This window comes from Triticum aestivum, chromosome 7D, assembly GCF_018294505.1.
Source record: "Triticum aestivum cultivar Chinese Spring chromosome 7D, IWGSC CS RefSeq v2.1, whole genome shotgun sequence".
Taxonomy (NCBI): Eukaryota; Viridiplantae; Streptophyta; class Magnoliopsida; order Poales; family Poaceae; genus Triticum; species Triticum aestivum.
The window spans coordinates 48,427,777-48,439,343 of record NC_057814.1 but is presented as its reverse complement, the minus strand read 5'-3'; the positions used below and the strand labels follow the sequence as shown (position 1 = coordinate 48,439,343).

The 11,567-nt window shown below is 47.4% G+C and overlaps 1 pseudogene; it reads right to left on the bottom strand.

Annotated features, from left to right (window-relative positions):
• Window positions 1-7,619: 7,619 nt before the first annotated feature.
• Window positions 7,620-10,580, bottom strand: LOC123169529 (U-box domain-containing protein 52-like; annotated as a pseudogene).
• Between the last annotated feature and the right edge of the window lie 987 nt (window positions 10,581-11,567).

Sequence of the window (11,567 nt, the reverse complement as noted above, 5' to 3'; positions counted from 1 at the left end):
CATAGACAGTTGTCCGGTTTGTCAGAGACGAATCCCATGCTGGCCATCTAAGTACAATCAGGCACCATGGTTGCAAAGCATGGCCTACCTCATCGGCGAAGAGCAGGGCCGAGGCGTCGACCCCGACGTGGTAGAGGAGCCAGGCCGCCTGCCTGCACCCCGCCATCCTGCTTCGGCGCATGTTCACCACCGGCACCGCTGCCGCCTGGCCGTCTGCCTTGCCCGACTGCATCCACGCGTAGCATATCGCCGCCACGATCGAGCTCACACCTGCTCCAAATGAACACCAGAAATCGCAAGTGAGCAAGCAATACTGGTGGTTAGATAGGAAGGCGTCGAGGTGGGCGACGCCGTCGTTGAAACCGTCAATGGCGGGGGAGCCAGAAGGTGCATGCCCTCGGGGATTATAAGTTATCGCATTGTTAAAGGTCAGCCTGACATCAACTGCAAAATCAAATGGACTTGTGTAGGAACCAGAATTTCGGATTTCGTTTTTTGATTTTTACCGGTGCTGGACGAAATGGGCGAAATTCTGTTTTTTCGGATTTTTTCGGAAAATTTCGGACGAAAATCATAAAACAAAATTTGAATTTTGGGACGAAAAATGAGCGAAATTTGCCTAAAATTTTGAAATACAACAGAACAACAAATGAGTATTCAAAACTTTTAGCAAAATATGCATGTAAAAATCAAACAGCTGAATCTATTCATCAAATCACTATGTATCAGACTGAACATCAACACTCCAGTTGCAACCATTCAGACAATAGCATAGTGGATCGATTCAGAGAGCAGCAACCATTAGAAAAGCAACATGATAGTCCAGATTAACATGTGACTTAATAGTTCAGATACTAAGAGTAACATGCGACTTAATAGTTCTACCAAGAGTCGAAACGAACACCCATAACGGTTCAGAATTACAGTCCATGATGAATTTAACACGGCATTCAAAGTTCAATTATGCCGACCCCAAAATACAAACAGAAAGTTCAATTCAGACTTCCTGTTCTTCAACTCTTCAGTCTTGCACCAAAAGTATTGAATCGAACAGAGACCTTCACTTCGGACTTCCTGTTCATCCACCCGTTAGTCTTCATCAAACCAAAAGCTCTTTTGCTCCCATGCCGCTTAACCTTGCAATTAAAGCATTGTGAATTATATAAACATAGATGGCAGAAACAACAACTCAATGATGGCAGCCGCAATTGGAACAACATATAAAATCATATGGGCAGAAACAATGTGAATTATATACATATTACAAGTAGATGGCAGAAACAACTCATAGATGACAGCCCAAATTAAAACAACATATAAATTCAGATGGACTAAAGCATTGTGAATTATATAAACATTACAAGTAGATGGCAGCAACAACTCATAGATGGCAGCCCCAATTGAAACACCATATAGAATCATATGGACTAAAGCATTGTGAATTATATAAACATCAAGTAGATGGCAGAAACAACAATTAATAGATGGCAACCCCAATTGAAACAACATTGAAAATCATATGGACTAAAGCAAACATCACATGTTTATGACAGAATATAAGAAAGTGCATAAATGGGAAATTATTGATGGGCCGTGCTCCATGGCGCTGCCACCACCGTCCATGGACGGGAAAGAGACTGGGAGGGAGGAGATTGGGAGGGAAGGAGACGAGGGAGGAGATTGGGAGGGAGGGAGACGAGGTGGATGGGAGGAGGCGGCGCTGCACCGCGCCCCCGCCTCACTCGCTAGGGTTCCGTTGCCCACAGCCGCCGCTCAGTCGGATGGAGACGGGAAAAGTGAATTTTAGGGTTAGGAGGAGATTTTTTTTTTTGAGGGGAAAAACCAAGTTTATTCCGTAAAGTCCACATGGAGTGGGATACATCTCTGGTCATGAGGAGCGCCAAACCAGACGTGGCGTCCCGGACCTCTCAAAAGAGAAAACTTGGCTAAACTATGTGCTTCATAATTCACAGCACGACTCTCAAAAGAAAAAATACAGTGAAAGGAAGAACCTCTAAGGTTTATTTCCGCGATAATTGCTCCATACGTACCGTGTGACCTCCTATTGATATCTGAGACGACTTGCTGGCAGTCCGAGGCAATAACAAAGTTCTGGATACCCATATCTTCTGCAAGGGATAACGCCTCCCGACAAGCAAGAGCTTCAAGTGTCGCCGCGTCTTCCACTCCCTCGACCACTAGGGCCGAGCTGCCCATGTAGTTTCCGGCCGAATCTCTACAAACTGCTGCCGCAGATCCTCCTCTTCTTTCCATAACCCCGGCGTCCACATGAATCTTGCACCACCCAGCAGGAGGTTTCTTCGGCCGTCGTTGAATGGGTGCGGCAGCCGCTGGTGCAGCGACCTGACCTCGTTCCATCGTCTTTATAGTATCTAGTTCTGCCAAGAAACGTCCAATAAAGTCAAAGGTAGATTGGGGGCTCTGAAATATGGCTTCATGAATAGCTTTGCGTCGGGCATGCCAGATGGACCATAGTGTAACTGCTGCAAGGATGAACTGATCATGTGATAACATTTGCATGAGAGTGAACAGCCACTGCCTCGCACTTGGCTCCGTGCTCCCTATGATTTTATGTGTGACATCCTCATCAATGAGCGCCCAAACGCTCCTTGATGATGAGCACTCTAGCAAGGAGTGACGCCATGAATCCCGGTTACCGCAAAGCCCGCACTGGTCAGAGGTAGCCATGTGTCGGTTTGCCCTGACATCGTTTGTTGGGAGGGAGTGCTTCGACAGTCTCCATAAGAACATGCGAATTTTCCCCGGCACCTCCGTCTTCCATAATCTCTTCCATGATCCCTCCTCTGCAATGGAGTTTGAAGTTCCCGCAGACCCTTCTAACCACGCCTCCCTTCTTTGTTTAGTGGCAACAAGCATCTTGTACGCCGACTTTACAGTAAAAGCTCCATTTTTCTCATAGTACCAAGCCCAAAAGTCACTTACGTTTCTTGTGCACAAAGGAATTGCTAGTACAACTTGTGCATCTATTGGCATAAAATGTTGTTGGACAAGTTGCCTGTTCCAAGATGCGGTTGCGGCAATGATGAGCTCGGACACCCGATTGGGGGGATTGGGGGCGATACTTCCAAGGGGACGAAACATCCCCTCTCGGGGCAGCCAGTTCTGACCCCATATGTGTGTTGTTTCTCCGTTCCCAATCCGTCTGATTAATCCCTGCCGTAGTGTATCCCTGCCCTCGATGATGGCACGCCAAACTTGGCTGGGATGGCTTCCTAGTTCCGCGCCCAGTATATCCGAGTTTGGGTAGTATACGCCTTTCAAGATACGAGCACTCAAGGTTTCTGGATTCTGTAGCAGCCTCCAGGCTTGTTTCGCCAACATTGATAAGTTGAAGAGTTCAAAATCTTTGAACCCCAGACCCCCCATGCCCTTGGGCTGCGTCATAGTTTTCCAGGAGACCCAATGAGGCTTCCGTTTTCCTTCCTTACTACCCCATCAGAATTTCCTAATAAGCATGTTCAGATGTTCACATAAACCTCTTGGAAGCTTGAAGCAAGACATAGAAAAGACCGGTACTCCTTGTGCCACAGATTTTACCAACACTTCCTTTCCCGCTGAGGAGATGGTGCTTTCAATCCAGCCCTGAACCTTGCTCCACAGAATTCATGCTTTTATACCACAGGGGGGTTTGTGTGGGCTGTAGTAGACCATGGGCTGGGCTGTGAGTTTAAAAGTGGCCGAATTTTTTGGGCCGGTAACGAGATGGACGAAAATCGCTGGAATTTTGGTTTTCTCGGACGAAATCCAAAACTTTGGTAGGAACCAGAATCTAGCTTCTTCTTGATGGTCCCAAGGTCCATCAGGTGCTTGATAATTTCATTATAATCTGGAATATTCAGCCTTTCCACATCTACTGGAACATTAAAAATATGACTAAATTTCAGCTTCTTCAGAATAGCTTCGCACTGCTTCAGAATTGTAGCTTCAGGCAACACTGTAGATATTTCGGGCCAGGGTTTTGTCGGCAAGAAGCGTCCCTTGGCACCACGGAGAACATGGCTCCCCCGTTGAACATTTTTAGCTCGAGGGGCAGCCGACGATGAGAAACCAGATTAAGGAAATTTCAGCTCAACGTCTAAGAATGGAACAGTTCACTGTGTTGTACAGCATTCGACTGGTAATTTGGAACAACTGATTCAACTTCTATAAGTAGACCCTGCTAACAAATGATTTATTGGATAATTTGGACTGTTGTACAAAATTCAAGAGTGGAACTAATTGCTCAGTTTCTAATTTTTTTACTTGGAACATCCACTGAATAAGGTGACCTGATTCACTGAAGCAAATAAAACAGTGCTTGGGAAAATGCTTACAAACAGTAGTAGCAAGTTAAAGATCAAGTTGGACAGGGCAAGGTCTAAATGGCATCTCCCTTTTAGTAAAAGTCAAAAAGATCTTAATGGCCTCGTGACTGAATAAGATGTGCATTAGCTGCTCAGTACAACTTAACTGAATTCACTAACTCGAGGTAACAATGAAGAAAGAAGAAAACATTCATAAAATGCAGATTCTCTCTTCTTTGAACATATTGCACGACTCGGCATCTTCTTGTAGGAAAGAACAAAGAAAAGAAAGAAGGATAAAATAAGAACAAAGCCATGAACAGAGCATCGAGGAATCAGTAGAACAATTTCAACTCACCCATGTATGCGCTTCCTATAATCACTGCAAATCGGAAGAATACCAATGAAATACGGAGATGCATAAATAGCAAGATAAGGAGGAGAATGCTTGCGTAAAAAGAGAACACCCATTCAATTACCATTTCTACCCTCTACACTTTCACGCCTCTTCGACGAAAAGGAGGCTAACTGAATAATATAATACTCACTGTGATAAGAATGATATTAGTTAAACACAAAGTAATGTCAGGTTACTGGATTAATTGAAGGGACACTTTAGAAAACAAAAGGAACAGTAGCAAACAAAAGGAACAGTAGCAGGCTACCTGACTCCTCTCTGTTTCCAGCTAGGCATAATTATCCCAAAGAAAGAAAGCACAAATTACTGACACGTGATGTTAGCTAGGCCAATGACATATATACATATGAAACCGACACAAAGGCTAAGCCAATCAACAATTACTTCTGCTGTTGCACAAGCATCTAAGCACATTGAGAAAGGAACTCGACGAACTCACGAGAGCAGATAAAGTAAATACAAATTATTAATAGTGACATAAATATATAATTAGTGCAAATTCATGAGTGGGTTCACTCTTTCTTTACCAAACTATTGTGTGATGAGGCGTAGGATATAAGGCATAAAAAATAGCAATCAATGTACGAAAGAAAGTAAACCGGCGTGCAGGGCGTTCTAAATCTTAATCATGATTGTACTTGCAGGATGAATGTGCCTTCATAAGCCAAACAAAATCAGAGTTCCAGAGGAAACAATAGGCAAAAAGAGAGGACACCTAATGGGCTGAGGCCACGCCATGTCGCGCCTCCCCATGGTTGACCTTCATGTTCAAATAACCAAGTATATCACATCATTTCTGGTCCATATACCCCTGGAAAACATAATGACATCAGTTAATGGTATACACATAGTTCAAAAAAAAAAACTGTGAGCATATTTTCACTAACAATACATACACCAACACCAAAATCAGAAGAAACAGAATTAAGAATATTTCAAGTGAACTTGGCACCCGATAGATTTGACAAGCCAATATATGACAACTTGTCATGTTCATATGGAAAAAAGCGATACTTGACACAAATGAATTTATCTGTAAAATTGACATAAGGAAAGAACTTGATAAGCATGATAATATACAGTCAAGCGTCGGATGGTGCTCGGCTGACAGGCATGATGGAAAAAAACTCTGGCCTCTTGAGGAGATACATGACAGAACCAAGCTCTGCCCGGAATCTCTTTCGAAGGTAGCGCCGCTCAGACGACGACAACTTAGACGGGACAAAGATCTCTTGCTTCACATCAAAGCCATCGCTATTAAGGCTGATGCACTTGCATTTTGGCGCAGATGAATCTTCAGAGTCAACACGAACAGGGCTGCCCGACCCACCTACAGTCTCTGCATACCCCATGCCCCGGTAAGCTATTTCAACGTAGCTCCGTTTAATCTGCATCTGCGGCCTATACTCCATGAGGACCGTTGGTGTCATGTTACCAGGCGCCAGCTAGGCAAAATCTGCTGAATAGTGACAAACAGCTTCAGCCACAAACACAAACACCAAACTGAAACCTATCGCGGATTGAAATGAGAGCACACAAACCGAAATTTACAGGCACTCAAATGTGGTGCAGCAAAACCCTAGAATTGCACTTGGCCCTAGGACCAATCCATACCAAGCTACCAGCCGTACTAATGAAATGAATCAGATCAGGACGGGCACAGAGTGAAATGAATCTTATCTCTCTAAATCCAAACAGGAGCTACAAATGTGCAGGTCAACGACTGAATTTCATATTGGGAGTCTGGAAGGGCATTCACCTTAGGGTTGGAGATTGAGGTTGTCGGCGTCGGGAACAAGGCCGAGACGTGCCCCGTGACCTCCCCTGCCCGGCGTCAACGACCTCGGCGTCCGCGGCTGTGGCTTGAGGACAGATCCGCCACTGTGGCTTGACGGTGAGCCGGTGAGCCCCTCCGCCCTCCCCCTGCTGCCTCCTGCACGCCGGTGGGCAGGACTGCCGCCGGGGCGCCGGGCAGGCGGGCCACGGGAGCCTCCTGGGAGCGGGACGGCGAGCGGTGGCGCGGCGAGGATTCTCCGGGCTCTGGCCGTGGCGCTCGGGGGGGGGGGGGGGGGGGGGGGGGGGGGGGGGTGGACGGGAGGTGCAGGGTGCGATGGCGTGGCGACGGTGGTGCAGGGGGCGCGGGGAGCGGCGGCGACGGCTGGGGCATGAGGGGAAGGGAGGGGCGTGACGGAGAGAAGGGGGTGGTGGTGGCGGCGCAGAGGAGAGGGGGAGCTAGGGTTACGGGAGGGGAGTTGCGAGGCGAGGATGGAGCGGGGTGCGCGTGTGCGGGAGGTGACTTGCTGCACTTATACGCTAACATATGAAATGACGGAAATACCCTTGGTGGGCAACCAAAATTACATGCGGTGGCATGGCTAAGCAGTGTTCGGCTTCGATCCGATGGCCCAGTTCGCTCATCTCAATATCCGACGGCCCAGATCGCTCCACCTGAACATCCGACGGCCAGGATCGTTTTGGAAACGCAATCCAACGGCCCAGAATCCAAACGCACGGGAAGGCTTCATTTTGGTCTGGACTCTAACAATGGGATGAAATGAAACGCAAACTCTTTTGCATTTTCCCAAAAAGAATTCTAGTTGTATATATGAATGGACCTGGTGTTATTCCACATGGCCAGTACGGCCTCTTCTTTTTCTGCACAATATGTACAGACAGCTGGCAGCTAAATGGTGAGGAATCACATGCACATCTCGATATATATAGCTGAAACATCTTATAGTAATTCTCAACAAGTCTGCAAACGGTACACCTCAGGAAAATAAATGGATTTTTAGGAGAATAGTAGGTTTTCCTACTGGATTTTTTTTATTTTAATGTAAAGAAAAGTAAATGATAAGAGTGATTTTTTGTTTATTCACATTTCATATTTTTCTGAGGAATCAGATGCACATTTCGGTATACCTACACAACACAACACAACAGCTATATTTCCCGAGACTATTTCTGCACAAGGTCTATCTAACATTGTGTGCATCATCATCTGTTCTTGGAGCTCCAGTCCATGATGGCCGACCGGAGCGAGTGGTTGGGGATGAGGCTCTTGCTCGGCAGCCGGAGGTTGGTCATCGGCGACTTGTCCTTCATGCTCACCCATGTCTCGATCGCCTTCCGGTCGTAGGTGTACCCATCGGCGGCGACGCATGGGTCCTCCATGATTTCCTGAAGAATGGGGCAGAGGAAGTGGCCCGGCGCTGCTGACGATGATGCTGTCCGGAGGAGAAGGGCCTTCGTCTCCCTGGCGGCTCTGGCAGCGACGTCCTTGATCCGCTCCAGCGCCGGGAGGATGTGCTCGCGCAGCCCGGGCCGGTCCCTGCGCCGCATCTCTGCGCACCGCAGCGCAAGTGCGGCCAGCTCCCGCGCCTCCTCCGGCGGTTGCGTCCAGCATCTCCGTGAAGGAGTCACCGCCGTCTTCCTCCAGCGCGGTCTCCACGGCGTGGGCGAGCCCGAGCGGCGACGTCCTCCCCGTGAGCAGCTGCAGCACTACCACGCCGAGCGCGTACACGTCTGACTTGGCCGACACGGCGCCCGTCCGCTGGTACTCCGGGTCGATGTAGCAGAATGTGCCCACGGGCGTCGTGTTCCTCACCATCGTGGACTGCTGCTGGCCTCCTCCTCCTCCGGCTCCCGAGTGGTGGAGGAGCGCCGTCGAGAGGCCGACGTCGCCGACCTTGCTGGAGAGGTTCCGGTCGAGCAGGATGTTGGCCGGCTTGAGGTCGCGGTGGATGATGGGGTCCGGCCTGGCGCTGTGGAGGAAGGCGACGGCGGTGGCCACCTCCCAGGCGACCCGGACGCGGTCGTACCAGGCGAGCGGCGGCATGCCATTCCGGCGGTGGTGGAGAGCATCGTCCAGGCTGCCGTTCTCCATGTACTCGTACACCACGCAGCCGCGCTCCGGGCAGGCGCCCAGCAGCAGCAGCAGGTGAGGGTGCCGGATCTTGCCCAGAACCTCCAGCTGCATGCAGCAAAGATTTAAGATGAGATGAGCACTTGCAAAACGCAAAGTTCAGAATAAAGATACATGTTGCAGTGACAGTCCATTTCTAAAAGCTGAACTGGAATTCTCTTTGATTTTGATTAAAAACCATTGTTTTTGCCAAATTCATTTAATGAATTCCTTAAAATGTTCTAGTCACAGTCCATTTGTAAATACTGAATTGAGTGCTGTTTGATTTTTGAAAAAAAAAATAGTCATAGGTGTCTGATATTAGCCAAACTTATTTGATGAATCCTTGCATCCCTCTTTGGATTTTTATTTACACTTTCTGTTGGAGTTAATTTTGTTCAGCAGTCTTAAGATGCTCTGCTTACCATCTAAGATGTAAGATAAATATTTGATCTCACCGTCCAAGGTCACGGATGAATATTTTAGTCAAGATTTGAAGTCAAAATGAAAATAAGAACCATAGCTTTGATGTGTAGTCTAGCCAAATAGAAACCTAGATAGCATTAGTTAAAATTATATCTTTATTTATTTACCATTGTGCTTTAATGGCAATATATGATATACCTTCTCATTTCAACAGCCTGCAAATTTCATATTTTTAGCCCCATATAGTCATTTATAGGCTTTCACCTATTAATAGTAGGCACGAGTCATTGGATCATCAAAAATTAACGGCTAATATTAACTCAGTAGTGTCTTAAAATTTCTCAATTTTGTTTGCCAAAAAATAACCTCTGGGTGTAATGAGCAGATAATGAAGAACATATTTGTGTTTCCAAGTAAATACAGTACCTCCTGCTGTAACTGCTAAGTTCCAAAACCTTCCAGGGAGTTCAAGACTTTCACTGCTGCAACTGTATGCTGAAACTTAGCCTTGTAGACTGTTCCATATGTCCCCTTACCAATCACAAGATCACTTGAAAACGATGAAGTCGCCGCTTGGATATGCTCCCAAGAGTACCTATTGTACTCGGTTAAACATCGTCCGGCATTTTTCAGTCCTGTGTTGATCTCTCCAGCATTTTGGTGATCACCATCACCCTCTGTTGCTTTCTGTCCAGAAGAGCTTTGTATAGGTTGAGCTTCTCTTTCGGCCACCTCCTCTTCTTCTCTCTCCATTCGCCTTAGCAATCTCCTCACCATTTCTTCTGTCAGGTCAATCTCTCGAAGCTTGATTTCGTGCTCGACACGCTGGATGCCCAAGTTGTCGTGTAACTAACAGCAAGGTTTCAACAAGAAACGGTTAAAAACCTTGCATATTATTACACACTTTATGCCGATGTTACGTCGTCGCGCACTTGCGAGACCGGGATGTATTGCCCACTGTCATCAGAGGATGAAGAGCAGAGCAGGTCAGTGTTCTGAATAATTGCAACGACTAAAGAACAGCCGGTACACCCTTATGAATAACCCTTAATCACAAATTGCCCTCACTTGGTACAAGAAAAGCTCATATTCATCAACCTAACGATAATGCAGTACGCTCAAGGAGAAAACTCTGCACTCTGCAGGTGTGACCTTGTGACACTGTAACCATAAAATTTGTTCATAGATGCTGCCGCTGTCAAGATCAGGATCCGGAAGAGGACCCTCCCGCCGGGCACGAACTTGTCGAGGGCCCACTTGAGCGCGTGCCTGCTGCTCCTGCTCCCGCTCACCGCGATGGCCACCGAATATCAGAAACATTCAGCTCCTCTGGTTCCTGAGAAATCTCAGAGACACGAGGAAAATCCTAGGGGAGACAGAGAGGGAGAGAGAGATCTGCTGATCGACCGCGCGTGCGTACCTTGGAGAAGCCATGCGAGGAGGGTGACGGTGATCCGTGGAACCGGGCAAGGAGGCGGAGTCAGCAGGAGACGCGGACGTGGAGTGAGGACTGAGCTCAGCCCAGAGGGGAGCCGAGATGGACGGAAGGGGCGTCTCCGGTTAAGTTGGTTGGAACGTACCGTAATAAATTATTGCAACGGGCAAGGTTGGAGGGCGTGTGTACAGTGAACAAGCACGGGTAAGCCATATTGCTATGCTTACCCGCGGATGTATAGACGCCTCACTAATAACCACTCAACCAATGCTCTTTGGTTTTCTCTCCCCGGAATACATCCGTACATCTAATATTCAGTCAGTGTTAAATGCCAAATGGCAATGATGCACATCTGTTTTCTAACCGCCCAAATTTTTATAGGGCATTGTTTCTCGGTTAGGATATTTTGTGTGAACGGCAACACATATGTGAATTATGACAATCGCGTTTGGTTGATCCTCCTTTTCTTTCACACATCTTGGGATCCGTTTGGTTGTATTACAAAATTTATTCAGGAGAAACTTTCAATCTATCCATCATCTGTCATGGCACTGCAGAGAACAACAGAAATAACAAAAATTACCGCTAGGTCCATGTGGCACCTAGCGATGACTTAAAAGGCGCGCCGCAGTCATCGCCCTCACTCGCCAGAGCCGGTCAAACATTGTTGTATTATATAGGAAGTCGTTGTGGTAAGCCCCCCATAGGACAAACACACTAGAACAACATTCGTCGCCAATGAAGAGAAGCGTAGATCGTAAGATCAAACTTGTAGACACATGACCAAATACTGGATCCAAACTGGTACATCGAGGACCAGCACCGATCGAATCAAGTGAGATCTGACGGAGACACTCCACCACAGGCCCTCCGGCAATGCTATACGCACCATCAGGGCAAGGATCGAACGTGGGAGACATTATCCCTACTAGGGGAGATCGCCGCCGCCACATAGCCGCAACCAAGACGTTGAACCAAACAAGAATGAGAGAGGGGTCGCTCTTGACGGCTAGAGCCTATGGTTCTCCGCACCTCCACGGACCAAAGGCAATCGGAGGC